At 42.7% G+C, this 26,706-nt stretch overlaps 1 long non-coding RNA gene across 1 annotated transcript; it reads right to left on the reverse strand.

The window, feature by feature from the left end:
• Positions 1–8,859: 8,859 nt before the first annotated feature.
• On the reverse strand, positions 8,860–15,973 carry LOC143988693 (uncharacterized). Its single transcript, XR_013276897.1, has 2 exons — positions 15,056–15,973; positions 8,860–11,201 (listed from the first exon to the last, which is right to left on the reverse strand). It is a non-coding gene; the product is annotated as an uncharacterized LOC143988693 (long non-coding RNA).
• Between the last annotated feature and the right edge of the window lie 10,733 nt (positions 15,974–26,706).

Genomic DNA, 26,706 nt, shown 5'->3' on the forward strand with positions numbered 1-26,706 from the left:
CACCAGTGCCACCTATCAGTGCCCACAAGTGTGGCATAATCGTGCCATCTAATCAGTGTCCATCAGTGCTGCCTCATCTGTGCCCATCAGTGAAGGAGAAAAATTACTTAGTTTCTGTCAGTGAATTTTGTAAATAAGAAAACCTTTTTTTTCAAAATGTATGGTCTTTTTTATTTATTAAATTTTTCAAAATGCATGTTTTTGTTTTGTTTTTTGGAAAAAAATAAACCCAGGCGTGATTAAATACCACCAAAATAAAGCTTTATTTGTGTGAAGAAAATGATAAAGAATTCACATGGTTACAGTGTAGCATAACTGCAATTGTTATTCAAAATATTAGTGCTGAAAAATGGCCTGGGCAGGAAGTGGGTGTAAGTGCCCTGTATTGAGGTGGTTAAGATGGTCTATCTGATGAATCAGACAATAATATGGTGCATCACTTGTAGCTGACTAATCTTTTCCTCCAATAAACATTTTTTACTTGTAAAGTATTAGAAAAAATACATGGAAAATGTGTGCAACCTGGACATATTTTTGTGATATTCACCCACCGAATGTTTTATAAATACCCCATGGGGGAGATTTACTGAAATTGGTGCACACAGAATCTGGTGCATAGTAACCAAACAGTATATTGTCAAAGCTTGTTGAACAAGCTAACGTTTGGAAGCTGATTGGTTACTATGCACAGCTGCATCAGATTCTGTCTGCACCAGTTTCAGTAAATATTCCTATAGGCTAGTTTCACATGGGCACTGTCTGTAGCCTGCATCTGCTTGCACAGGAGGGGATCTTCTCGCTGAGCAGCCGGATGACAGGTCTGTGTCCACTCCACTATGCAGAGTGGACATGGGACTTTCATATAGAAACGGACCACCTATATCAGTGTTGGCGAATCTTGGCATCCCAAATGTTTTGGAACTACATTTCCCATGATGCTCATGTACGCTGCAGTGTAGGGTGGGATGCCAAGGTTTCCATCCGGCTGTCATCTGATTCAACCCACTGTGTTTGGCGAACAGGATCGGATGCCTGCGGGTGTCAGCGGGCCAGGTACATGTCTACTGACATCTGCTGCTCCAAAGATGGTCTGATCAGGTTCGCCTGAAAAACCCATCAGGCAGACCTGATAAAACGGCCCGTGTGAAACTACCTATTTCTAAAACATTCGGTGAATGAATGTCACAAGCATATGTCCAGGCTGCACAAATTTTCCCTGTATTTTCTCTAATACTTTACAAGTAAAAAATGTTTATTGAGGAAACGATTGGTTACTATGCACAGCTGCACCAGTTTTAGTAAATCCTTCTCCTTTGTGTTCCAGTTGATAAAATAACTAGGATAATCTAGAAAGCAGTGACGCTGACATTTAGCAAACATTCATTGCAGGTGAATCTTTGTTCTTGGTGCATGTGTTTTTAAATGACTGCGATTGATTCATCACAGGTGAATGTTTAGTGAAAGTCACATTAACTACTTACTAAATATTCCCCTAATTGACTGACTAGCACTGTTTTATCTATGACAGTTAAAAATAAATGGAACCATTGTCGTTTTGGTATATATTTGTTGGTATGTATGCACTTATGCTACACAGCCCTATTTTAAGGCTTTTAAAAAAGAATCTTAAAAAATACAGCCAACAAGAAAAAAGAGTCAGCACTGGTCAATCTCATTCCTTTATAAAAATCACAAATTACAATAACTGCAGGTCCTCCAGAACACATTGTGCAGCTTCCAGTGAGGCGGAACTCTTTAGCGAGGTTCCTGTTTCCCCGGAAGTGCTGTATATATCGGTGCACGGGATAAGTGAGACTTGCTGTGTGGGACAGAATAAAGGTTCGGACAGGAGTGTGATAATGGTGAGTTGATTGTACTGTGTAGACACACTGGATAGTCTATATACCGCTCATTATCAAAGACTCCCCATTTGTCCCTATACACCGGGGGCATTTGTACGAGCTTCCCCTGACTGGAGGACTACGAGTCCCAGAATGCACTGCGATCAGAGCTTTCCTTCACTGAGCCTGCTGTGTATGGAAGGGGTCCAGGCTACAAGCTCTTCCATACAGCCTGGATTATTGTGTATCCTGCACTAGGACTGCTAGGTGTGCTACTAGCTCCAAGCTGCTCATAGGTTCCCGTTCACCATGCACACAATTGCTGCTTATTATGAGCTTCTTCATTGGTTTATTGATTTCCTTCCAAGATTGGGGTCTTCTACAGTGAATGGGGGGGGGGGGGGGGAACCTCCCCAGTGCTAATCCCTGTTTACATGCCGGTGGGGTTATCGGATCCAGCCTATATTGCTGTGGTACACCAGACTGGTAAAGGGCTACAGTTCCATCAGAATTGGCAAAGGCAGTCATCTGCGCATGCGTTCCACCGCTACCAGGTTTGCTAATCTGTGTGGTCAGAAGATGGCAGCGGACATCTTACTACACCCGGCTTGAATTTCACAGTAATTTTGGCAATAAAGTGAACATGTATAAATAAATATAGTATATTGACATCTGTGATGCTTTTTTGATGTTACATTTTGAAAGAAGCTGGATGCCAGCAGTAGGAAGTTGCCGGAGGCCATGTTGGTACACCCCGCACCGCTCCGTGCTAAACCTTTAGCCACTTGCCTACCACGGACTTACACCCCATTCCCACACAGGCCATTTTTCAGCTTTCAGCGTTGTCACACTTTGCGCGGTCATGCTACACTGTACCCAAACAAGTTTTTTTTTTTTTTATAATTTTATTCGCACAAATAGAGCTTTCTTTTGGTGGTATTTAATCACTGCTGGGTTTTTTATTTTTTACAAAAAATAAAATAAAAAATAAAATTTTGGAAAAAAAAAAGCTTTTTTTTTACTTTTTTCTGTCAGTAAATTTTGTAACTAAGTAATTTTTCGCCTTCGTTTATGTGCACTGATGAGGCAGCACTGATGGGTATTGATAAGGTGGCACTGATGAGGAGGCACTAATATGCAGCACTTATGGGCACTGATAGGTGGCACTAATAGGTGACAGTGGCGGGCACTGATAGGCAGCACTGGGGGGCATAGATAGGCAGTACAGATGGCCACTGATGGGTGGCACTGATGGGCATTGATGGACAGCAGTGATGGGCAGTACTGATAGGTGGCACTGATTGCCAGCACTGACTGGCATGGCTAATGGCCACTGATTTATGGCAGTGGTGGGCACTGATCGCTGCCACTGGTGGGCACTGTATTTTAAACTTTATTTCTGTATTGTAATCTAGGCACTGATGATCAGTGCCTTGATTACATCCCTAGATGTACCCCTGTGAGGAGATGCCGCTGATCGACTCTCCTCTCCTCACACTCTGTCAGTGTGAGGAGAGGAGAGGCGATTACCGGCATCTCCATGTTAACATGTGGCCGGCGGTGATTGGACACAGCCAATCACATGGTTAAAGAGCTGCAGAAGCCGCTCTTTACACAGATTGGGGTCGCGCCATGTCCTAGCAACATGGCACATCCATGCCCCCGCAGGTACACGAGATCGGCTGTTCTGGGCCGCTGTCATATGAGCTGCACTGCCCTGCTGTCATTTGACAGTGCGCGGGTGGCAAGCAGCTAGGCTTTTAAAATTAACATCCAAACAGCATCACAGATCTCTACATACTGTATTTATATACGCTCACTTTTTTGATAAAATTACCGTGAAATTCAAGATGTAGCTAGGTGTAGTAAGATGTCCGTTGCCATCTCCTGACTACAGGTGTTCTGTCAGATTAGCAAACCTGGTAGCGGTGGATGCATGCACAGCTGACGGAATGTTACTTCCTTTGCCAATTCTGATGGAACAGTGACCCTTTACCAGTCTGGTGTACCACAGCAATATAGACTGGATCTGCTAACCCCACCCGCATCTAAGCAGGGATTAGCACTGGTGAGGTTTCCCCCCCCCCCATTCACTGTAATCTGACGGGTTGCCAATTCTGATGCAACACCGCCATAGGGTGCAGTAGCAATCACAAGTGATGAAAGAAACATATTGCCAATGCACCCAATTTTTGTGAACGTCTTTATTAGTATTAGTTAGTGGTGCCACGCAAGAACTGCAACATTTATAAACCTGCAGGAGCCCCTTCATCTGGCTCCTCAGAATTTAGATTTCATGTTATGGGAGAATTCCGGTCAAAAGTTCTGATTCGTCTCCAACCACCTAAACGGGTTAGTTCACCGTTACCAAAAAACTGCCAACACAGATAAAGAGAGCCTGTAGATAAAAGTAAACTGCACAGCTTTGACCAAAGTCAAACCCAATCGCAAACATAATGCAGCTTACCAGTCTTTAGATGTGATGGCTGCATTCGTTTTCATTTTTAGGCTTGCTTTCTTTTATTTTTCACCTGGTGATTACAAGACAAGCCATTTACCTAGTTTCCCTGTATGTCTTTTTGCAACTGATCCCGGTATCTGTTTCCATGTACACTTGCTGGATTGGACTGTACTCCTTTCTGTCTTAAGATCCCTGCACCTCAGTGCTGCAAGGAAATCCTTTTTCTTTTTCATACATCACGGTACACAGAGCCACAGTATTTACCGATGGGTTATATAGCACCATTAGGTGATGGACACCGGCACACCCTAGAGAGGAAGTTTAGCCCCCTATATAACCCCTCCCCTTACTGGGAGTACCTCGGTTTTTTTCGCAAGCCATGCAACTGGATCCATTCAAAGTGTCTTTTCCAGACCAAATTGAATGGTACCCGGTCCTCGTGTCCGAAGAAACAAGGTTTTACCTGTAACACTTCTCTTTTTAGAGAGCTGGACCCTGGGATCCAGTATTTATTTTTTTTCAGCCATATTCCTGGCGGGGTGCTTTACAGGCCCAGAGCTGCGGATCACCCGATAAAAAGGGGGCCCCATTCCTTGAAGGGTTTCTAAACTGAACTCACAGTGAGAGGTGAAGATTGGGTCTGTTACCACAGAACCCTGCAGCTGGGTAAGGTAAGGGAGATTCCTAAGGAATTTTTCTAATTTTTGTGGGTTTTCTCCTTTAAGTAGATGTATGCTATGCCTAAAGTCGCAGAGGGCTGTCAAGAGCACGTACCTTTCCATGCTTGTCAGTCTTGTCTGTGTCACAAGCTGCACACTCCTCCAAGCCCATGCTCCGGGAAGGGGGGGGGGGGGGGGGGTTTGTTTTCGGGAATAACCGCCCACAGCTTCCTTCAAGCTAAAAGCCATAGGGCAGTCGGCGGATGCTACACCACCTCCCTCCGCCATTACGGCGGCTCTCCATCTACTGGCCCTCCTTTCTCCTCCGTCCCTGCCTCCCCTGCATGTGCGATCAGGATTGGAGCACTTGGCTTGCACGAGAAAAGCAGTCTTTTTTTTAAAGGGGGGGCAGAAGGGGTGGTCGGAGGAGGGTGGCGGAGCTTTAGCGTGACATCGGTGTGGTTTAACGCCCACAACGCGGGCTATACAAAGCTATAAAGTGCACTCTTTTGCAGGCGCACACAGCTCAAGGAGGGACACAAAGCAGATGGGGGCATGTGAGTTTGGGTGACACAAGCATTCCCAGGCAACATTTACTTGGCACCAGACTGAGCCTTCATAGCGGTGCCAGTTGCTGGACTACATTGCTCAGCAGTGGGTGCATTTCTGGTAGTACCTCTACATTTTGTGCTTGGTACTATGGGCAGAAGGGGAGGTACAAATACCCCAGGAAATGGGCTCAAAGGGACCCTCCTCTGCAGCACCATCTCCCCCTTGAAGGACCTGGGGAGGCTGGTCAGAGTGAGCCGTCGGGGTCAGGGGCTGCAACTGCTTCTGACATTTCAGCCCCTGTATATATTACTCAGGTTTTTCCCTTTAACCATAAGTGGATTAGAGAAAAGATTAATGGCCTTAATCGCATCTTCACAAAGTGGAAGAAAACTTAGGTCTCCTTCTACCACCCAGGACCCTCAAACAGAGGAACTCTGGGAAAGGAGAGACAAATCCCCCTCAGAGGACCGGGATGAGACTAATGACTCCTCTTCTGAGGAATCAAGTGGGGAAGGACCCTCTTCAGCTTCACAGGATGAGAAATTGCTGGTGCAAACTCTTGCTGAAATAATCCACTCCACATTTAAGTTACATAAAACTAAGTCGGTTGAAAAACCCACGTCTTGTTTGGGTTCACTGAAGCCTCCTCAAACTGCACATGCTTTTCCTGTTAATGTCTTGCTGGAAAAGCTTATTTATTATGAGTGGGATCACCCAGATAAACATTTTTTTCCCTTATAAAAAGTTTTCAACACTTTATCCCAGGGATATGCAATTGGTGGACCTCCAGCTGTTACAAAACTACAAGTCCCATCATGCTTCTCCCTCTGGGTGTCATGCTTGTGGCTGTCAGAGTCTTGCTATGGCTCATGGGACTTGTAGTTCTGCAACTAATTGCATATCCCTGCTTTATCCTATGGAGGAAAAATTCACAAAGATGTGGGGTATACCGGCAATTGACGCTGCTATATCCTCTGAGAATAAAAGCCTGACTTGTTCTGTTGACAACATTTAAAAGCTTAGGTATCCAATCGATAAAAAATTGGAATTCCTATTAAAAAAAATGTTTTTCCTTGGTGGGTTCAGTAGCTCAACCTGCAGTGGTGGTAATTGGGGTATGTCAATCCTTGAGAGACCACTTGAAGTAGGTGCTCAAGGTTCTCCCTGAACAGCAGGCTTGGGAGTTAGCCAACCTACCAGTGGCTTTGTGTTTTTCAGTTGATGAAATCAGAGATTTTATCCCTAAGGCTCTTGCCTTACGCTTGGGTTGGTGCATATGTGTAGAATCTTATCGTTGAAAAATTGGTCAGCCAAAATGACATGTAAAAAGCTCTGGCTGGTTTTCTCTTCCGTGGTGCAAGGCTTTTTGGGGAGGATTTGGACAATTATATCCAAAAGATCTCAAGTGGGAAAAGTACCCTTTTGCCAGTTAAGAAAAGGAGTAAATGTCCCTCATTTAAACGGGTTCTTTCTCCAGGCAGTTGTGACGGCCTCCAGTGTCAGGCTCAAGAGGTAAAACTTAGAGTCAGCCCCAGGGACAAAAGAAGTCCTGGGGGAGGAAATCTACAAGACAGAACACTAAAGCCTCTTTATGAAGGGGCGCCCCCACTCGTTCAAGTGGGGGGGAAGACTGCTACAGTTCTCAAGGGTCTGGCAGGAGGATTTTCAGGACAGATGGGTGGTCTCCACAATAACTCTAGGTTACAAACTAGAGTTACAAGAATTCCCATCTCCTCGTTTCCTCAGATCAAATGTTCCCAAAGACCCAGAGAAAAAGAAGTCTTTCTTTCAAGTGTTGGAGCGACTTTTGTCGCAAAAAGCAATTGTGGTAGTTCCCATGCAAGAGCAGGGATTAGGTTTTTATTGCCAAAGCCAAATTGAGATTTCAGACCCATTCTAGAACTTAAAGATCTAAACTGGTTCCTAAAAATTTGATCTTTTCGCATTGAATCAATCCAAAGCTTGGTCACCACAGTCAACTACCTGGAGTACCTAGGTTGGGTCCTCAACTTAGAGAAGTTTTCTTTAAAACCAGTAAGAAGACTAGAGTACTTGGGTCTGGTCATAGATACAACCCAGAACAGTGTGTTTCTACCCCAGGTAAAAATCAGTGCCATAAAGGAGCTGGTTCAGGTAGTCAGGGCAAAGAAGGGTCCTTCTATTCGCCTTTTGGGTTGAGGAGCAGTTCTGGAAGAGACGACTGTCTAAGGGAGATGGTCCAAAACCGAGAGGACCTTACCCATCAACATTCTAGAGATTTGTGTAGCGTACTTAGCCCTAAAGGCCAGGACATTCAGGTTGCAGGGTTGTTCTGTCAGGATCCAATGGTTTGGGCCTGCTTTTCTTCAGCAGGGACAGGGAAGATGGTTAAAATTGAGGGGAAGATGGATGCAGCCAAATACAGGAACATTCTGGATGAAAACCTGTTGGAGTCTGCAAAAGACCTGAAACTGGTACGGAGATTTATCTTCCAACAAGACAATGATCCCAAACATACAGCAAAATCTACAAAGGAATGGTTCACAAATAAACGTATCCAGGTGTTAGAATAGCCAAGTCAAAGTCCAGACCTGAATCCAATCGAGAATCTGTGGAAAGAGCTGAAAACTGCTGTTCACAAACGCTCTCCATCCAACCTCACTGAGCTCAGGCTGTTTTGCAAGGAAGAATGGGCAAGAATTTCAGTCTCTCGATGTGCAAAACTGATAGAGACATACCCCAAGCGACTTGCAGCTGTAATCGCAGCAAAAGGTGGCTCTACAAAGTATTAACGCAAGGGGGCCGAATAATTTTGCACGCCCCACTTTTCATTTTTTTATTAGTTAAAAAAGTCTCAAAAATCCAATAGATTTCGTTCCACTTCACAATTGTGTCCCACTTGTTGGTGATTCTTCACAAAAAATAAAAATTTTATATCTTTATGTTTGAAGCCTGAAATGTGGCAAAAGGTTGAAAAGTTCAAGGGGGCCGAATACTTTTGCAAGGCACTGTATATCTAAAAACAAGTCAGATATATATCAACATATTGGTGAAGTGCCCAAACAACAAATGTTATGTGTGACGTAACCCACTATAAAGGGCACTAACCCCAAAGTGCTCAAGTGTATATATCTAAAATCACATAAATCAAATGTATATAAATGTATACATAAAACAGTTAATCCATGAACAGCAAAGTGTCATGCGTGATGACATGTAAAAAGGTGGTCAAACACGTTAAAGTGCTAAGTGCATATGATGAATGTTAGGTTGCTCGTCTTCTGTAAGTAACCCCTGGTAGCCTAGGCTAGGATTGAAGGGCGGAGGTCCCTTTCACCGGTGGACAAAACATTACACATACACACTATTGTACGTGAATAATGAATGTGCCTATTGAAGCACACACAACAATTTTATTTAGTTTGAACAGAAGGACAGCCCTGTGGTTTAACCAATCAGGTAATTCATACATACATCGACATTTTTCTTAAACTCATGACATTATCTAAGTCAAAGGTGAAATACAGTCTTCTGATAGTTATTTCGTCATTTCAACATCTGCTGACTGACCATATTCTTGCGTAACCAGTCCTATCTTAGCTTTGTACCTCTTACCGCAGACAGATGCATCCTAATATGTCAACATCTTGCATCTTAATTCTGAACTTAGTGAAATGCACGCCTAAGCATATTATCTTAGACCTTTAACCTAGTACCATATATCTTTTGGCAACCTTAATAAGTATTCCCTTATAATCCTTCCTTTGATCATTCTGTGATTTACATAATGATCATTCCTTTTCTAATTTAATAGCACAGGCTTCATACTCCGAACCCTTATGCTCTTGGTTTCTATACCATACCGTTGGATCCTTAACAATGGAAGTGAGTTTCAGATCCTTCGGAGCGACCGTGTTTCCCTTTTTACATAAACATTTGATTATCTTATAACAGGCATATAAAAATAGAATGAAGAGAATCACAGTGACAATTGTCATGGCAGCATTTCGGAGCCAAGATATTAATCCCCCAAAACTAAAACTGCTCGAGAAGGGATCCCAGTTTTTTCCTATGTTCCTTGCCTCTTTCTGTAGTTTATTTACCTCTTCCCTGTGTTGGGCAATAACGTCATAGTAGTCTGGGACTTCGATGCTGGTATTATGAATCCAGGTACAGCACTCATAATCCTCAGTAGTCTCACAGAGGCCAGTAAGGGCTGCACTCATACTTTCTATAGCCAACTCATGTAGTTCTAGTTGCTTCCTAATTGCCCTAGTTTCTAGATTTAGTTTGGTTATGTCATCAGAATTTTCCTCCAGAATCTCATCAATTATGCCAGTGTAATTATTTAATCTTTTCATTAGGTCAATTCCCCACCCTGTCCAGGAAGGGAACCATGCCCAGGCCATATCTTTTTCTAAAAACAATTCTCGTTTATTACGGTGTCTAAGGGGATATCTAGGATGCATGCTGGCTTCAAGGAGGTGACTTCCCTTGTTATCCCCTAATACCCCCATGATAGGAACCAGGGCTGCAAGGTAACACCACCCCTGGGGTTTGGTTGGGATCCAGGGGTGACAGAGTTTGCCGCAGCATATATATATGGTATTTCCTAGAGCTAGGGGTCGTTTATGGAACACGTTCCTAAGAGTATCAGAAAGGCCAGAGAGCACCAGAATTGACATTAATTGGTGTATTGTAGTCTTGGTACTGGAGCTAAGAAAGTCTAAAAAGGTGGCATTTAGGGTGGGATCTGAAGTATGGAAGAAAGAAGGACTGTTAAATGATGTCATTGAAATGTTAAGTTTTGCTTGTTTGCAAACCTCGGCTCCATCTGTGGTGTTTCCCAGTCGGAAACACCAGTCTGGGAAGTGGCTTCTACCTATAATTTGGAAAGTGAGGGTTTTATTTGGACGGGTCCTAGTAACATTCGTTAGGACGATAGGGGGTGTTCCATTAAGGAGGGGGGTAAAATTCAAGGGGACTGCCATGAGAGGGATTCTAGCTGTACTGGGATGTAGCTTGCTGCAAATCCAGCATTTCTCAAAACCAGATTTTTGAGCATAGCTATATTTGAATTTTAGTAGTAACATCTTGTTAGTCAGTCCCTTAGGTGACTCATTAACGGGTACAATACTTCTACTATGTCTTTGGCCGGGGGTATTATTCATCTTAGGTGGTCCACATATCCCTTTTAATAGACCTAAATCTTCTGGATGATATATACAGTTAGCTATCAACCATGTGGGCAGGAATACAAATAGTACCAGACTACCCCAAAGGCATACAGCCTTCCCTGACACTGATGGAGAAAGCATCTTTTTTTAAAGTTCTGATTATTTGTTATCTAAGAGTTCTGTTCTTCTTCTTCGTTTCTCATCCCGGCAGTTGTTGGCTCTGTTTTGTCCTTTTGAGGGGGTGTGGGATCTTCCAGGGAAATTTGTTCTATGCCTCTCTGAACTTCTTGTAGATCTTGTTCTTGGGAGTTGCTGCTCTCTGTCACTGCCAGGGGCTCTGGAGTCGAGGGAAGCTGGGGACACTTTTTAAGACGGCTGGCGTGGATCCAGGTGTTTCCTAGGTCTGTTAACACTGCGGTCCTGGATACCTTTTCCACCTTCCATGGTCCTGAGAAAGCCGGTCCGATACTCTTTCTTTGTGCTAATTGTTTGATCAGCACTTTATCCCCAGGGATGAAGGGATGCGTTGGTTCTGTGGGAAGAGGGAAAAAAGGTGACAGAAACTTGTTCGTTTATTTCGTGGAGCATACTTACCAGGTTTTTCACGTACATTTCCTGTTGGGAATAAATGTCAATATCAGTGTCTTGGTCTAATGAGGGTAATTCTATGTTTGCGGGGATTCCCATGAGGACCTCAAAGGGTGATAATTTTGTTCTTGCATGTGGATCTTCCCCTCTTTTGACCAAAGACCTTCAGGGTCTTTGGTCAATCCTTCCTTTGTCCAAAAATGGACATCATCTTCTGTGGCCATTGATTGCATCTGTGCTATAACAGTTTTAAAGTTAGGTGCTGCGAAGTGTTCCTTGAAAAACATTGTTGTGGGGGCAGGTGGGTTAGGGGAAAAGGCAGCAGCTCTTTTAGCTTCTCTGTCAGCAAAAGCATTCCCTTTTGAAACACGACTGCTGTCAGAGGAGTGTGCCTTTACTTTAATTATGGCTACCTTTTTTGGAAAAAGAATGGCTTGGAGGAGAGCACTAATCTGTGTGGAGTTGCCAATTATTTTGTTGTCTGCGGTTTTAAAACCTCTATTGGCCCATATCACACCAAAATCATGCACCACTCCAAAAGCATATCTACTGTCTGTGTAGACGTTCACCTCTTTACCGGTGAATAGAATGCAGGCCCTAGTGAGGGCTTCTAACTCTGCTACCTGGGCTGAAGAAGGAGGTAATGATTTTGCCTCCAGTACGATGTCTGGTAGTTGAACAACTGCATAACCGGTTAAAAAGGTGGAGTCAGAGGGACGTGAGCAGCTACCGTCAACGAAAACATCCTCTGCACCTGAGATAGGGGTGTCAGTGAGATCAGGTCTGGGACTGGTAATAGCAGCAACCTTTTCCGAACAGTCATGTATAATGTCTGGGTCATGTGGTAAACGCAACATGGAATGCAAAAGGCGCACAGCGGGGTTGCTGGCAGGCACATATTTGAGTGTGAGGTTATCAGTGTTCATCAGTGTTATCTCATAACCACTAAGTCTTTGCGAGGTCATATGTTGGGTATTCATGTTCTGAATAAGATGCGTGACTGAATGAGTGGTATAGAGAGTCAATGGGTGACCTAGCACTAATTTGTTTGCATCTTGTACAGCCATTGCACAGGCAGCAAGATTTTGGAGACAGGATGGCATTCCCTGTACTTGGATGGGGAGTTTTTTTTAGATAGGTAGGAGACAGGGCGGTAGCCTGTTCCATGCTGTTGTGTCAAAACCGCGGCAAAAGAGGTCCCCGAGACTACACAGTATAGTTGAAAAGCTTTACCATAGTCTACCAATCCCAGGGCGGGAGCATTTGACAGACTGTTTAATAGAGCTTGAAAAGCTTGTAGTCTGTCTTCAGTCCAATCTATTAATTTAGGGGCTGTCGAGCCAGTAGCCTCTCTTAGGATACTATCATAATGAGAACAGTCAGGAATCCATTGGCGGCAATATACCATTGCACCCAAGAACGAGAGTAGGGCGGCTTTGTCTTTTGGGGGACTGAGAGCTCGAAGGGCTGCGGCACGTTTGGGGGACACTAGCCTTGTCCCTTCCTTTAGAATGCACCCTAGGTATTCTACCTGTGGCTGGCACCATTGTATTTTCTTCCTTGAGGCTAGATGCCCGGCGTGAGCTAGGTGTTGTAACAGTGATGTTGAATCGACCGCACAATCTTCAGCAGTTCGACTGCACAGGAGCAAGTCGTCCACATACTGTATCAGTACCGACCCTCGCTCAGATGTCCAAGACTTGACAGTCTCGTTGAGTACCATAGAGAAGGCGGCTGGACTGTCTACATACCCTTGCCAGGTTAGTTGGCCCCCGGCCCAGGAGAAAGCAAACATAGGTTGGGCTTCCTCTGCAATGGGAATGCTAAAGAAAGCATTCGCTAAATCAATTACTGTGTAGCATAGAGAGTCTGCCGGTATGCATGAGAAAATAAAAGTGATGTCTGAGACTAGGGGTGGGAGGGGAATCACTTGTTTGTTTACTGCTCTGAGGTCTTGGACGAGTCTCCACTCGCCACTGGCCTTCTTTACAGGGTAAATGGGTGTGTTCCAGGGACTGATGATTGGTCTCAGGATACCTTTTGATATGTAATCATTAATTTGAGGGGAGATGCCTTGGACTTTCTCTGGGGGTAGGGGATACTGTTTTTGATATTGTATCCCTGCATCTGACCGCATTTGGGGTGCATATGGTGTGCAATTAATAAAGCCCACACTACCTTTGTTTTCTGCCCAAATTGTGTGATGGTCAAGGGAGGAAGGTATCATTAGAAAGAAACTCCTGTGTGCATGTCTTTTTGGGAACCCTCTGTGTGCATGTCGCTTAGGGCCATGTAAGTCACATAATGGTGAACTAGCGGTAAGGGAACCTTCTTTATTAAACTTAATGGTAATACACAGTTGTGCCAAGAGGTCCCGTCCCATAAGGGGCACAGGGCATGAGGACAAGACGGCAAAAGTTTGGGTACATAATTTCTGTCCTTCTGGAGTGGCTACAGTCAGTGGTGGAGTGATGGGATGGGTGACAGGTGTCCCATTAATACCAACAGAGTTTCCCTCGGTGCATTATTTGTGGCTGTGTAGGATATTGGGGTAGTGGTTGACGAGGGTTCTGGTATGGCAGATAACGGGGATACTGTGGGCGGGTCTGGGGGTTAAATCCCCTGCCTCTGCCTCTTGCTCTAATCTGTCCAGTCCTATAAGGGCACTGGGATTTCCAATGTCCTTGCTGTCCACAATTGCCTATATTTTCCAAGGCATTTGTTCCATGCACAGAAACAATCCTTCATGTATTGTGGGTCAGCCCCTTTGCAGGGAGGATAAGAATGCTTATGTACCTGACAAATTTTACTGACTTCTTGCCAGTCTTCCTCAGTACAAGGACCATATGGCCCTGGGTCATGTATCCCCAATTGCTGACACCTTTCTCGGACTTGTGTCCAAAATGGTTCTACCTGGGGGCCAGGGATCATATTACTGACAAATTCATAGGGTGATGGGGTGGCCATAGCTTGGGTTGCTGCAGTATTCCCCATCTAGTAGTCTGGGCAGTGTGTGTCTAGTGGCAGGACACAGGTGATAACACCCGGTTTGTCCAACAATCCGGTCTCTGGTCTGGGAGTAGGATCCCTGATCTTTTTTGGGGCAGATGGACTTATATAAAACTATGAAGATTTACCCTTAATATACGATGAAGGGTAAATTTTTCCTGGTGGCGGGATATACCCCTCTTACACCAAGTCTGCAAGAGAACCCCCCTGGTCTGGTGGTCAGTCAAATCCACTTGTCATCTATTCTTAGGAAGAGTAGACCTAACGTGCAATGGGGGCAGGCGGATGCTATGTCACTACAAGAGGGCTCCTCATATTCTGCACTCATTTAAACAACAACAATTATTTTCCTTATACTCTATATTAAAACTTATACTCTATATACTTACACGTGTACCTAGAGAGAAACAGACATATTCTTAATATACTTTAAGACATGAAATAACCGTATTGCAATACATTTATCAATTTATAGTGCACTTTTTTTTTTAAAAAAAAATTTTTTCAAATGGGCGTCCACTCCACCAATCCCTTTGTCACGGGCGTAATCTACTACTTCCCGTGTTAAAAATACTATCACCAATAGTTTTAAGTCAGACCAACCTAGTCGGACTCCCCTAAACCTATAAATTCCTTGCGAGCCCTTTTCACCTCCCGAGTGACCAGCCTAGTCCATCGCGAAGGCACAGTTACTTCTTTTAATTTTAAACTAAGTTCGTAGCGGCCGCCCGGACAGAGTAAGTGTTTACACCATTCACCAATCAGGTAAAAAAGAGTAAAGTGACTTACCTGTCGCAAGACGAGACGAACCCCACTTTGCTGGTACCAAAACTGTTAGGTTGCTCGTCTTCTGTAAGTAACCCCTGGTAGCCTAGGCTAGGATTGAAGGGCGGAGGTCCCTTTCACCGGTGGACAAAACATTACACATACACACTATTGTACGTGAATAATGAATGTGCCTATTGAAGCACACACAACAATTTTATTTAGTTTGAACAGAAGGACAGCCCTGTGGTTTAACCAATCAGGTAATTCATACATACATCGACATTTTTCTTAAACTCATGACATTATCTAAGTCAAAGGTGAAATACAGTCTTCTGATAGTTATTTCGTCATTTCAACATCTGCTGACTGACCATATTCTTGCGTAACCAGTCCTATCTTAGCTTTGTACCTCTTACCGCAGACAGATGCATCCTAATATGTCAACATCTTGCATCTTAATTCTGAACTTAGTGAAATGCACGCCTAAGCATATTATCTTAGACCTTTAACCTAGTACCGTATATCTTTTGGCAACCTTAATAAGTATTCCCTTATAATGAACAAAAACAACAAAATAGTCCCAACAAGGTGAATATTGCAGTGAAAATATCAGATGCAATAATAAAGTGACTTGGTGCTTGCAAAGTGCAAAAAAACTCTCTTTCTCCACTTCAGTGATTCCACGTGTTTGCTAGGCACACCAGGTAATTACCTCACCGCTGTAAGGTATACAGCGTATATGTAGCCCTTTCAGAGACACACAGGGAATCAGGAGGGGGACTTCAAATACCCATACTGTTATCACCGTCCATATAACTGCTCCATAGATGGATTCAAATGATGCTCAAGAGATCGATATGAAGGCAACCATAGTGTAGTAAATTTTAAAACCACAGATTTATTTAACGGTTAAAACTACTCACAAACAGCAAGGGTGAGTCATACAGTACAGCAGACTACGAGCGAGCCGCTCGAGTGTAGGCGTCACTTCCGCCCTCCGTATACAATATCCGATATGGAGACCGGAAGTGACGCCTACACTCGAGCGGCTCGACTATTTTGTTGTTTTTGTTTTTGTTCATCATATGCACTTAGCACTTTAAACGTGTTTGACCACCTTTTTACATCTCATCACACATGACACTTTGCTGTTCATGGATTAACTGTTTTATGTATACATTTATATACATTTGATTTATGTGATTTTTAGATATATACACTTGAGCACTTTAGTTTGGGGTTAGTGCCCTTTATAGTGGGTTACGTCACGCATAACATTTGTTGTTTGGGCACTTCACCAATATGTTGATATATATCTGACTTGTTTTTATATATATATATATATATTATGAACATTTTATTTTTGGGCTAGTCCCTAGTGTATCTGATTAGACAACGTGTCACAAGGTCACATATATTAATTTTGTGGGATAAGGTTTTTAGTTTTTTCACTCTCTCATTGCTTTACTTTATCTTGGGAGCGCAGCACTATATTCTTGTGACCTAGAAGTGAGAACTGAGCGATCAGCAGTGTTTGGTCATTCATTTCTCACTGCAGAGTCGGCGGGGGATAGATGCAGCATTGGTTTGATGCTGCAACACCTAGGTGAGTAGAAATGTTTGGAGTTTAAGTTCATACTTAAATTCATACTTCTCTTTTAATAGTTTGACAGTTCAGTTGAGAGCACAAGCAACTGGGACAATTATTCACAGCATACCTTGAATGTTACTGTTTTGGGAAACCGTTAAATCAGTGAGTTTAGCTCCTTTTTTTTAATATGACATTTTTAGTTCCCTAAAAATCTATAGAACTTTGGCATATACTCAATCACCTTTCTTTTACTTCCCCACCTATTTCTTCTTTGGCTAACGAGAGTGAAGAAAATAACTTCAGGTATTGTGGACCATGTGACCACTAGGTAACCTGGTGCTATCTCATGGGAATGGAAAGGGAGTCTTCAGATCTGTGTAACCTCCAGTAGAGCAATACTGTGTATTGTTTAAGGGGGGAGTTTGGGCTTTTTAACCAGCAAAATGTCTGAAACAATGATTGAAAAAAACTACCAACTACTTTCATGTTACTTTTCAAATACCAAATCATGAGCAATGGCAACCTGGATTTGTCCAAAGATTGCACTGGCCATAATTTGGAGTATGAAAGTTTTTTTTATGTTGGTTGTAAAGGTTGATATTGCTGGCCACCTGCACCATAGCAACCAGTAATGCTGTGCTGGACAGCTACCTGCGTCTTAGCAACCAGTGAAGCTGGATCACTGGGTAGTGGATCCAGCTGAGCCTGCTTGACAAGACTGAAAGGGGGGAAACGGACAGTGCTCCCGACAGGTGTGCTAACTGAACAGGGGGCGGTGGCATCTAAGCTCAACATTAGTAATGCCCACATATCAGGCTTCAGGCAGAAATGTATTTCTTCTTTTTTCCTTTTATTGATTTTTTATTTTATTTTTTTACACCCATTTATTTGCAGATTGATTTTTGCACTGTATACTATTTATAGTGGTGCTACACATTTTTTGTTTTCAATATATATGGACCCATATTACATTTTTTTTAACACTGAAAGTTCTTCTTTATTGTCCATAGCCTGGGCACAGGTGTAGTTTAAGGATTTATGTATACATTTATTTTGTTGTGCCTGCTGTTTTTAGGAGAGAGAGTTTTTTTTTTTTTTTTTTTTGTGTGTGTAATAATGATCATGTACATCAGAATGTTACTCCTGGCAGTGTTTCTGTTTCTTTAGAGCGTTGACCATCGCTGAATTTGTATCTGTGGATGAAAATATTCACTGCGAATCCCCGCCTCCTTAAGTGACGCTTTCTCGGATGTGGTGCAACACACACTTTTTAACACAGAAAATCTTATCAGCATATATATATAGGTGGTAAGTCATTTACATTTTACCAGATAAAAAATTCTGATGTTTTTTTTTTTTGTTTTTTTCCTGTTGTAAAAATACAATACAAAATGAACATTCTCCACCCTTTAAAATTTAGCAGAATCACTTTTGTTGCAATAACTTTAAAGCGATATTAAAGTTGAAAAGAGAAAAAAATGCTGACAGGTGGTGTTTTTATAATCAAAGAGACCCAAGCGGGTCTCTGACCTGTCAATTGTAATGTCATCTGAGTTGTGCATGCGCAGCTCAGACCACATTTATGACATCCACACTGTGCCGTTATGAAGTGACTCCTGTCCACATGCGCAGGAGTGACATTATTATGGCCAAGCCATTCAAGTAGCTGGACAGTGAACCCAGAAAAGAGACAGAGCAAAGATGGAAGCGCCTGTGACCAGCAGGAGTGGAGACAGCGCAGCTCTGGAGGGCTTGACAGGTAAGTTGGCCATAATGTGCTAATATGTGGTGCATAATAGCATACTATGGCATAAATCGCCCAGAGGCTCTATTAACCCCCCTGACGGTATTCCCGAGTCTGACTCGGGGTGGATTTTTTATACCAAAAGCGGTATCCCCGAGTCAGACTCGGGACTGCATCGCTGGATCCAGGAGGAGGAATACTCACCTTCTCCCTCGGATCCAGCGTCGTCTCCCCGCTGTACGAGCGAGCCGTGTCTCGCTCGATCTATCACATCGGCGATCTCCGTGCCCTGCGAGCGTTGCGGCGCACGGGCACGGAGATCGGCGCCAAATTCAAAAAGTGAAATAAACAGTATACATACAGTATAATGTAATCTTACAGATTACATTGCTGTATGTAAATATTTCACATCCCCGTTGTCCCTAGTGGTCTGCCCAGTGTCCTGCATGTAGTTTTATATAATAAAAGCTGTTCTTTATACCTGGAAACTGGAGATTGTCCATAGCAACCAAAACTGTCACTGTACATCAAAAATGATTTTAGAGCAGCTAGAAAACAGCGATAATAAATTAGAATCACTCGCAGAATTGAGCGATAGCGATTTGTGGGGAGATTCGTCATCAAATACTGAAAAGTAATGACAGTGACAATTCTGCAACCGAGCAAATTTCAGTGTTTTTGATGTGATTACATTATTGAATAATTTTTATTATTGTTATATTATTATTTGGTACAATTATTTATAATTATTTCTTATATTATAATTTATGATTTAATTTTTCAAACTTTATCATACCCGGGATGTCTGCTAGACTCTGGTTTGGACAGATTTAAGAGAGTTATTCCTAAGAATTACAGGACTACAATATAAAACGCCAAATTTTCATGCAAAATAATGGTACCGCTTTTAGCACCTAAAATCCGAAATAATGGTACCGCCAGGGAGGTTAATAAAAACAAAAAAACAAAAAACAGTTTAATATTGCTTTAAGTGTTTTGGTATATGATGAATATCTGAGACAATCCCACTGGGATCATCTTAAATTTTCTTATCCTCTCCCTCCTGCATTGTCACACCTTGCTAGCCATCCATGCACATCCCCCCCCCCCCCTATCATCTCTCTGATGCAGTGCTGATTGTCACTGTCTACTAGAGCTGCACGATTCTGGCCAAAATGAGAATCACAATTTTTTTGCTTAGAATAAAAAGATCACGATTCTTTCACGATTCCCGCAACAGAAAATCTTTCACATTATACAAAAAAAAATGAGCTAACATTACTGGTTAGTTTTTTTAGTTTTTTTTAATTCATTAAAGTAATTTAAAAAATGCATTTGAAAGATCGCTGCGCAAATACAGTGTGACATAAAATATTGCAACAACCACCATTTTATTCTCTAGGGTGTCTATTAAAAAAAATGATATATGTTTGGGGGTTCTAAGTAATTTTTTAGCAAAAATATAAAAATATTTTAACTTGAAACCAACAAATGTCAGAAAAAGGTTTAGTGCTTAAGTGGTTAAACTTTTTTCACTTACACACAAAGTCTATTTGTTGACAAATTGTTACAATGTTTATACTTAAGTTCAACTGATAAAGAATGTTTTGATTCTTGGCAGACTGCCCAATTTTTCTCTTCCTTTTTTTTGGTAGCTGTGGCTTCAGAAGAGCAGAGAGAATTCTTTGCATAGAAAGAAATGTGAAACACTTTAGTCAGGATTGCGATAATGATTCTTGATGATTAATTGTGCAGCTCTACTGTCTACCTCTCCTCACTACAGTATTTTGCACCACTTTGGTAATATTGTATGTTTTACAATTGTTTTGTGTTCTCATCCTCCGGTCATCCTCCTGTGAGAACACAATAGCACAGCAGAGGAGATCGATGTGCTAAAGCAGTGGTCATCAACTCTGTCCTCAGGACCCACTAACAGGCCAGGTTTGCAAGATAACTGAAATACATCACAGGTGATATCATTTGCTGCTCAGTGATTGCAGTATTCTAGTCTGCATCTCCCCAAGGTAATACACAAAACCTGGCATGTTAGTGGGCCCTGAGGACAGGGTTGATGACCATTGTGCTAACGGATTGTTAGAACATTGGCTCCTTCAGAGCTGTCAGTTTTTTTCCCCTTCAGCCCTGCTGGGTTGAACTTATAGTGTACACTAGGCTTAAAGAGGAGCTGCAGGCTCCTCCAGAAAAATTCAGTCAGCAGCTACAAATACTGTAGCTGCTGACTTTTGATATTAGGACACTTACCTGTCCAGAAATCCAGTGGTGTCCTCACCCGAGACGGTTTTTCAGTCGGGTATTGGGTGCTTCACCACCATCTCCATGGCCTAATGTACACGGGACGTTTTTACAACCTCTCCTGAACGATTTAACTTGACAGATAGTAACCCACGTTTAAAACGTCCGTTTTGCTGCATTTACGTTTAGAAGCGTTTTAGAAATTTTAATTTTTTTTTTTAAATGGGCAAAAATGAAAAACTAAATGTGGCTAAATGCATGTTACTCCATTTAGAAGCGTTTGTCACTTGAAATGCCTCTAAACTCAGCTTCTGAACTCATCTTTGCTTTCCAAAAAAGGCCTCTAAACTCAACTGCCTAGAAACGGCTATAAACGACCTTGTGTACATGTACTGATAACATGACAGAAGAGAGTTCAGGAGCAGTTGAAAAAAATGCACAACTGCTCCTAAACCTCTGTGTACATTAGGCCTAAGTGAAACGGTCAGTGAAGCCTTGCGGCTTCACAGCCGGTCCCTTACTGAACATGCACGCTGCAATCTGCGAATGGGCTGGCTGCGGGGGGAAGGAAGGGGGGTGAAATTTCGTCTGAGTTTGCCATGGCTAACTTAACTGGGAGTGGGAGCCACTCCAAAACCAGGTACCTTCTCCCCCCGCAAACGTGCCAAATGTGGAGGCGGATAGGGGTGGAGCTCTGCTTAAAGTTGTACCCCTCTTTGCTGTGTGACCTGTTACCCCCCCCCCCCCCCCCCGTTCTGTGTGTATGTGATATATATAGTGATGGGGACCTAAACATTGCTTACAACTGTAAGTCACAGGAATTATTAACAAGACAGTACTGACGATTACCAACACCCTAGAACAGGGTCTAGTGAGTAATAGTTAGTTATGTTCTGTAACTCCTCTATGGAAATGGCCAAAAATTTGACTTCAGCCTCGGCTGGAGCTTACAGTCCACACAAATTGAAATGATGATGTACTTTTATTGCACAACAGGGTCATGGATCAGAACGAAACCAAGTGCTACATGCACTTGGTGCCCGGGGGGGGGGGGGGGGGGGGTGTTCAACAACTATTTTCATGTTATAGTAATATTTTTTTTTTCTTTAAAATGTTTACAGAAGACTGACCCTGCTTCAAAAGGTGGCAGTGTTTGCATTTATTTCCCCCAGAGTGATTTAAAAATTTTTTTATGAAGTAGACTATGCATATTTTTTTCATTATAAATGTGTTTGTGTTTTTTTTTTTTTTCTGCAGTATCTGCTACGTAGTGGATCATGTTCTGGGAGGTGCCATACTTGATACTTAGAAGACTGAGGGCACAGCGTGAACAGTTAGAAGAAGAAGAAGAAGAAGAAGAAGAAAAAGAAGATGATAATCATTATGAGTCACCACCACGTCAGAAAAGAGCAGTTAAAAATAACATTAATAATAGAAGACAGTTTTTAAGAAGACGGAGGAGAAGAAGAATCTTTCCAGCCAGAATAAATCTCTCTGAGATTGATGAGCGCGATATTCAAGAACGCTACCGTCTTAGTTCAGATTTTATAATGTCCCTCTATGAACTCATAAAGAAAGACTTAATCTCTACTACAAAGAGAAGTAATGCGGTTCCCGGTATGGTGAAATTGCTTTGTGCCCTCCATTATTTCACCAGTGGTTCCTTACAAAGCACTGTAGCCGAGGCTGGCGGTATAACCCAAAGCACTTTCAGCCGTGCTCTCTCGGAGGTTATATCTGCAGTCTTAAAGCTGCAAGATCAGTTTATAACCTTTCCCAAAAACACAGGAGGACAGAAACTGAATATGGCAGGATTCCGCTGTATCGATGGGTTTCCAAATGTTCTGGGTGTGCTGGGCTGTACACACATTGCAATCTCTCCCCCCTCAGAAATGGAACAAATGTATCGTAATAGTAAGCACTACCATTCCATCAATATACAGCTTGTCTGTGCTCCAGATATGAGGATCCTGGATGTGGTTTCACAGTTTCCTGGATCAACACACAACACAAATCTATTGAAGCAATCGAAGATACATGAAAGATTTGAGAACGGAGAATTTAATGGCTGGCTTTTGGGTACATGTGTTATAATTTTTGCTAGTCAGGGCAATTCATACAACTCAGAACATTACTTGTCATACTATAAGTGTCTCTGTAGTAAAGATGTGTATACCCCTCTGTCTAGCCTTTTACATGTTGATTGATGTAAATAGGGGTGTATTTTTCCACTTCACCTCCAACTTTCTGACCCAACAGTGCATTTATCCAACCATTCATCTTTATAAAGCAAGTATAGGTTAGTAACTCTATATGCTAGAGATATTGTGAAGAGGTTGCTTCCTGGTTAAGGTGCCCACACATGCTCCTGTAATGGAACATTTTTGGTCATCTTTGACTTAATCTGTTGACAGCAAAGTCATATATGATGTTCACTGATTTTGACACATGATTTTGTATTTCAACCTGAGATGGTATATTTGGTTTATTTGAGAACGTCATTGGCCAGTGTGTGTGCCTGTTATGATTACTGCTTCTCTCTACACCACATTGCAGAAAATTAGCTTGTTTACCTTATTGATGGACAAAACAGGCTACCCCAACTCATGTAATATGGCCCAATATGTGATGTTAAAACAAAAGTTATTGCTTATGGTAATTGGACATATCTTGGAAATGCTTCCCTTTATCACTGTCCTTTTTGAGTTGGTGCTTTTTTCCTCTTAAAGCATAACTTCACCCAAATGGAGAAGTTCCGCTCCTCTTCTCCTCCCCCCCCCCCCCCCTCTCCTCCTTCAGATTTGACATATACATTTTTTTGTGTGGTGGACATGTCACAGGGCCCACAAAGCTGCTGGACCAATCAGAGCGGCTTACGCATGCACAGTGAGCAGCCAATTGTGGTTAAGAAACCGGCCGTGTGAGGACACCGCTAGATGGTGGGTCAGGGGAGTGTCTAATTACTAAAAGCAGCTACAGTTTTTTTTTTTTTTTATATAAATAGAGGACTGAAGAACCACTTTAACCACTTAAGGACCGCCGTATTGCCATTGTACGTCATCGCAATGGCACAGGCAGGCACAAGCACGTAGATGTACGTGCCTGCCTTCCAGCGGGTGGGGGGTCCGATCGGACCCCCTCCCGCTGGATACGGCGGTCCGTTTCCCTCCAGGAGCGATCTGTGATGAGGGGATGGCCGTTGGTTTCTGGCCACACCCTCTGGATCGCTCCTGACCAATGACGAACTTCCTCCCACTGTGTATTGTTTACACAGGAAGGAGGAAGTGATGTCATTCTCCTCGGGGCGGTCTTTTTGACCGGACTACGAGGAGAAGACTAAAAGTAAGTGCACCAAAACGCTACACTGACACATAGGTACACAAACCCCCCCCCGATCGCCCCCCGCCCCCCCTCCCCCCCCAGTCAGTGTCACTGTTTGCATTGATCATTTCTTTACTGATCAATGCATTCAGTGTCAGTTGTAACAGTTAAAACTGTCAGGGCAGTTAGTGTTAGGTCCAGGGTAGCCCCCTATCACCCCCAATAAAGATTTAACCCCCTGATTGCCCCTAGAGTTAACCCTTTCACCCCCTTTTGCCATTGTCACTAAGCGATCATTTTTCTGATCGCTGCATCAGTGTCGCTACTGTCGCTAGGTAGCTAGTTATTTTTTTAGGTTCACCGCCAGGTTTTTATATCGATAGGTACCCCGATATACTACCCAATAATGGTTTTAACCCCCTGATTGCTCCTAGTTAACCCTTTCACCCCCTTTTGCCAGTGTCACTAAGCGATCATTTTTCTGATCGCTGCATTAGTGTCGCTAGGTAGCTAGTTTTTTTTTAAGGTTCACCGCCAGGTTTTTATAGCGCTAGGTACCCCGATATACTACCCAATAATGGTTTTAACCCCCTGATTGCCCCTAGTTAACCCTTTCACCCCCTTTTGCCAGTGTCACTAAGCGATCGTTTTTCTGATCGCTGCATTAGTGTCACTAGTGTCGTTAGGTAGCTAGTTATTTTTTTAGGTTCACCGCCAGGTTTTTATAGCGTTAGGTACCCCCATATACTACCCAATAATGGTTTTAACCCCCTGATTGCCCCTAGTTAACCCTTTCACCAGCGATCACAGTATAAGTGTCACTGGTGACGCTGGTTAGCCAGTTAGTTATTTAGGTTCCCCGTCAGGTTTTTATATAGTGCCAGGGACCCCCATATACTACCTAATAAAAATTTGAACCCCCTGATTGCCCCTAGTTAACCCTTTCACCACTGATCACCGTATAAGTGTTACGGGTGACTCTGGTTAGTTTGCTTTTTATAGCATCGGGGCACCCACCATTTATTACCCAATAAAGTTTTAACCCCCTGATCACCCGGCGGGTGATATCAATTAGGTTTTAGGGTCAGGGTCTGCGTCGCCCCAGGCAGCGCTAGATTAGTGCCAGTACCGCTAACACCCACACGCAAAGCATAAACCTCCTGTAGTGGTATAGAATCTGAACAGATCAATATCTGATCTGATCAGATCTATACTAGCGTCCCCAGCAGTTCAGGGTTCCAAAAAAATGCATTGTTAGCGGGATCAGCCCAGATACCTGCTAGCACCTGCGTTTTGCCCCTCTGCCCAGCCCACCCAAGTGCAGTATCGATCGATCACTGTCACTTACAAAACACTAAACACATAACTGCAGCGATCGCAGAGTCAGGCCTGATCCCTGCGATCGCTAACAGTTTTTTTGGTAGCATTTTATATTTAAATCCGGAAGGCAGTGCTTGGTTTTTGGGGTCCCGTACGTGGCTAGGCTCCCAAAAAGTCCCAAACATGTGGTATCCCCGTACTCGGGAGAAGCAGCAGAATTTATTTTGGGGTGTAATTTGACTTATGCCCATAGCATGTGTGAGCAATATATCATTTAGTGACAACTTTGTGCAAAAAAAAAAAAAAGTTTGTAATATTCCCGCAACTTGTGGCAAAATATAAAATATTCCATGGACTCAACATGCCTCTCAGTAAATAGCTTGGGGTGTCTACTTTTCAAAATGGGGTCATTTTGGGGGGTTTTGTGCTATTTTGGCATTTTATGGCCTTCGAAACTGTGATAGGTAGTGAGGAGTCAAATTTAAAAATTTGCACCCTTAGAAATCCTGAAGGTGGTGATTGGTTTTCGGGGTGCCGTGCGCGACTAGACTCCCAAAAAGTCCCACACATGTAGTATCCCCATACTCGGGAGAAGTAGCGGAATATATTTTGGGGTGCAATTCCACATATAACCATGGCATGTGTGAGCAATATATCATTTAGTGACAACTTTTTGTAAAAATTTTTTTTTTTTGTCATTATTCAATCCCTTAGGACAAAAAAAATAAAATATTCAATGGGCTCAACATACCCATCAGCAATTTCCTTGGGGTGTCTACTTTCCAAAATGGGGTCATTTGGGGGGGGTTTGTACTGCCCTGCCATTTTAGCACCTCAAGAAATGAGATAGGCAGTCATAAATTAAAAGCTGTGTAAATTCCAGAAAATGTACTCTAGTTTGTAGACGCCATAACTTTTGCGCAAACCAAAAAATATACGCTTATTGACATTTTTTTTTACTAAAGACATGTGGCTGAATAAATTTTGCCCTCAATGTATGACTAAAATTTAGTTTATTCGATTTTTCTTATAACAAAAAGAAGAAAGTATATATTTTGTTCAAAATTTTCGCTCTTTTTCCATTTATATCGCAAAAAATAAAAATCGCATAGGCAATCAAATACCATCAAAAGAAAGCTCTATTTGTGGGAAGAAAAGGACGCAAATTTCATTTGGGTGCAATATTGCATGACCGCGCAATTACCAGTTAAAGCAGCGCAGTGCGAAATTGGAAAAAGACCTCTGGTCCTTAAGGTGTTTATTGGTCCGGGGCTGTAGTGGTTAAGTGGCAGCTAAAGTTCTTTTTACGTGGGTAGTGTCATTTACTTGATTTTGCCATATTTACTTATAAGATTTTACTCTTTAAATTTATTTGGTCAACCTGATCTAGAAATTGAACTAATTACAGGGTGCTGACAAACTTGCAGGCAGTTCTTGGCTTTA

Source organism: Lithobates pipiens, unplaced genomic scaffold, assembly GCF_037356315.1.
Source record: "Lithobates pipiens isolate NorthernLeopardFrog02 unplaced genomic scaffold, aLitPip1_a1.2 Scaffold_18, whole genome shotgun sequence".
Classification (NCBI taxonomy): Eukaryota; Metazoa; Chordata; class Amphibia; order Anura; family Ranidae; genus Lithobates; species Lithobates pipiens.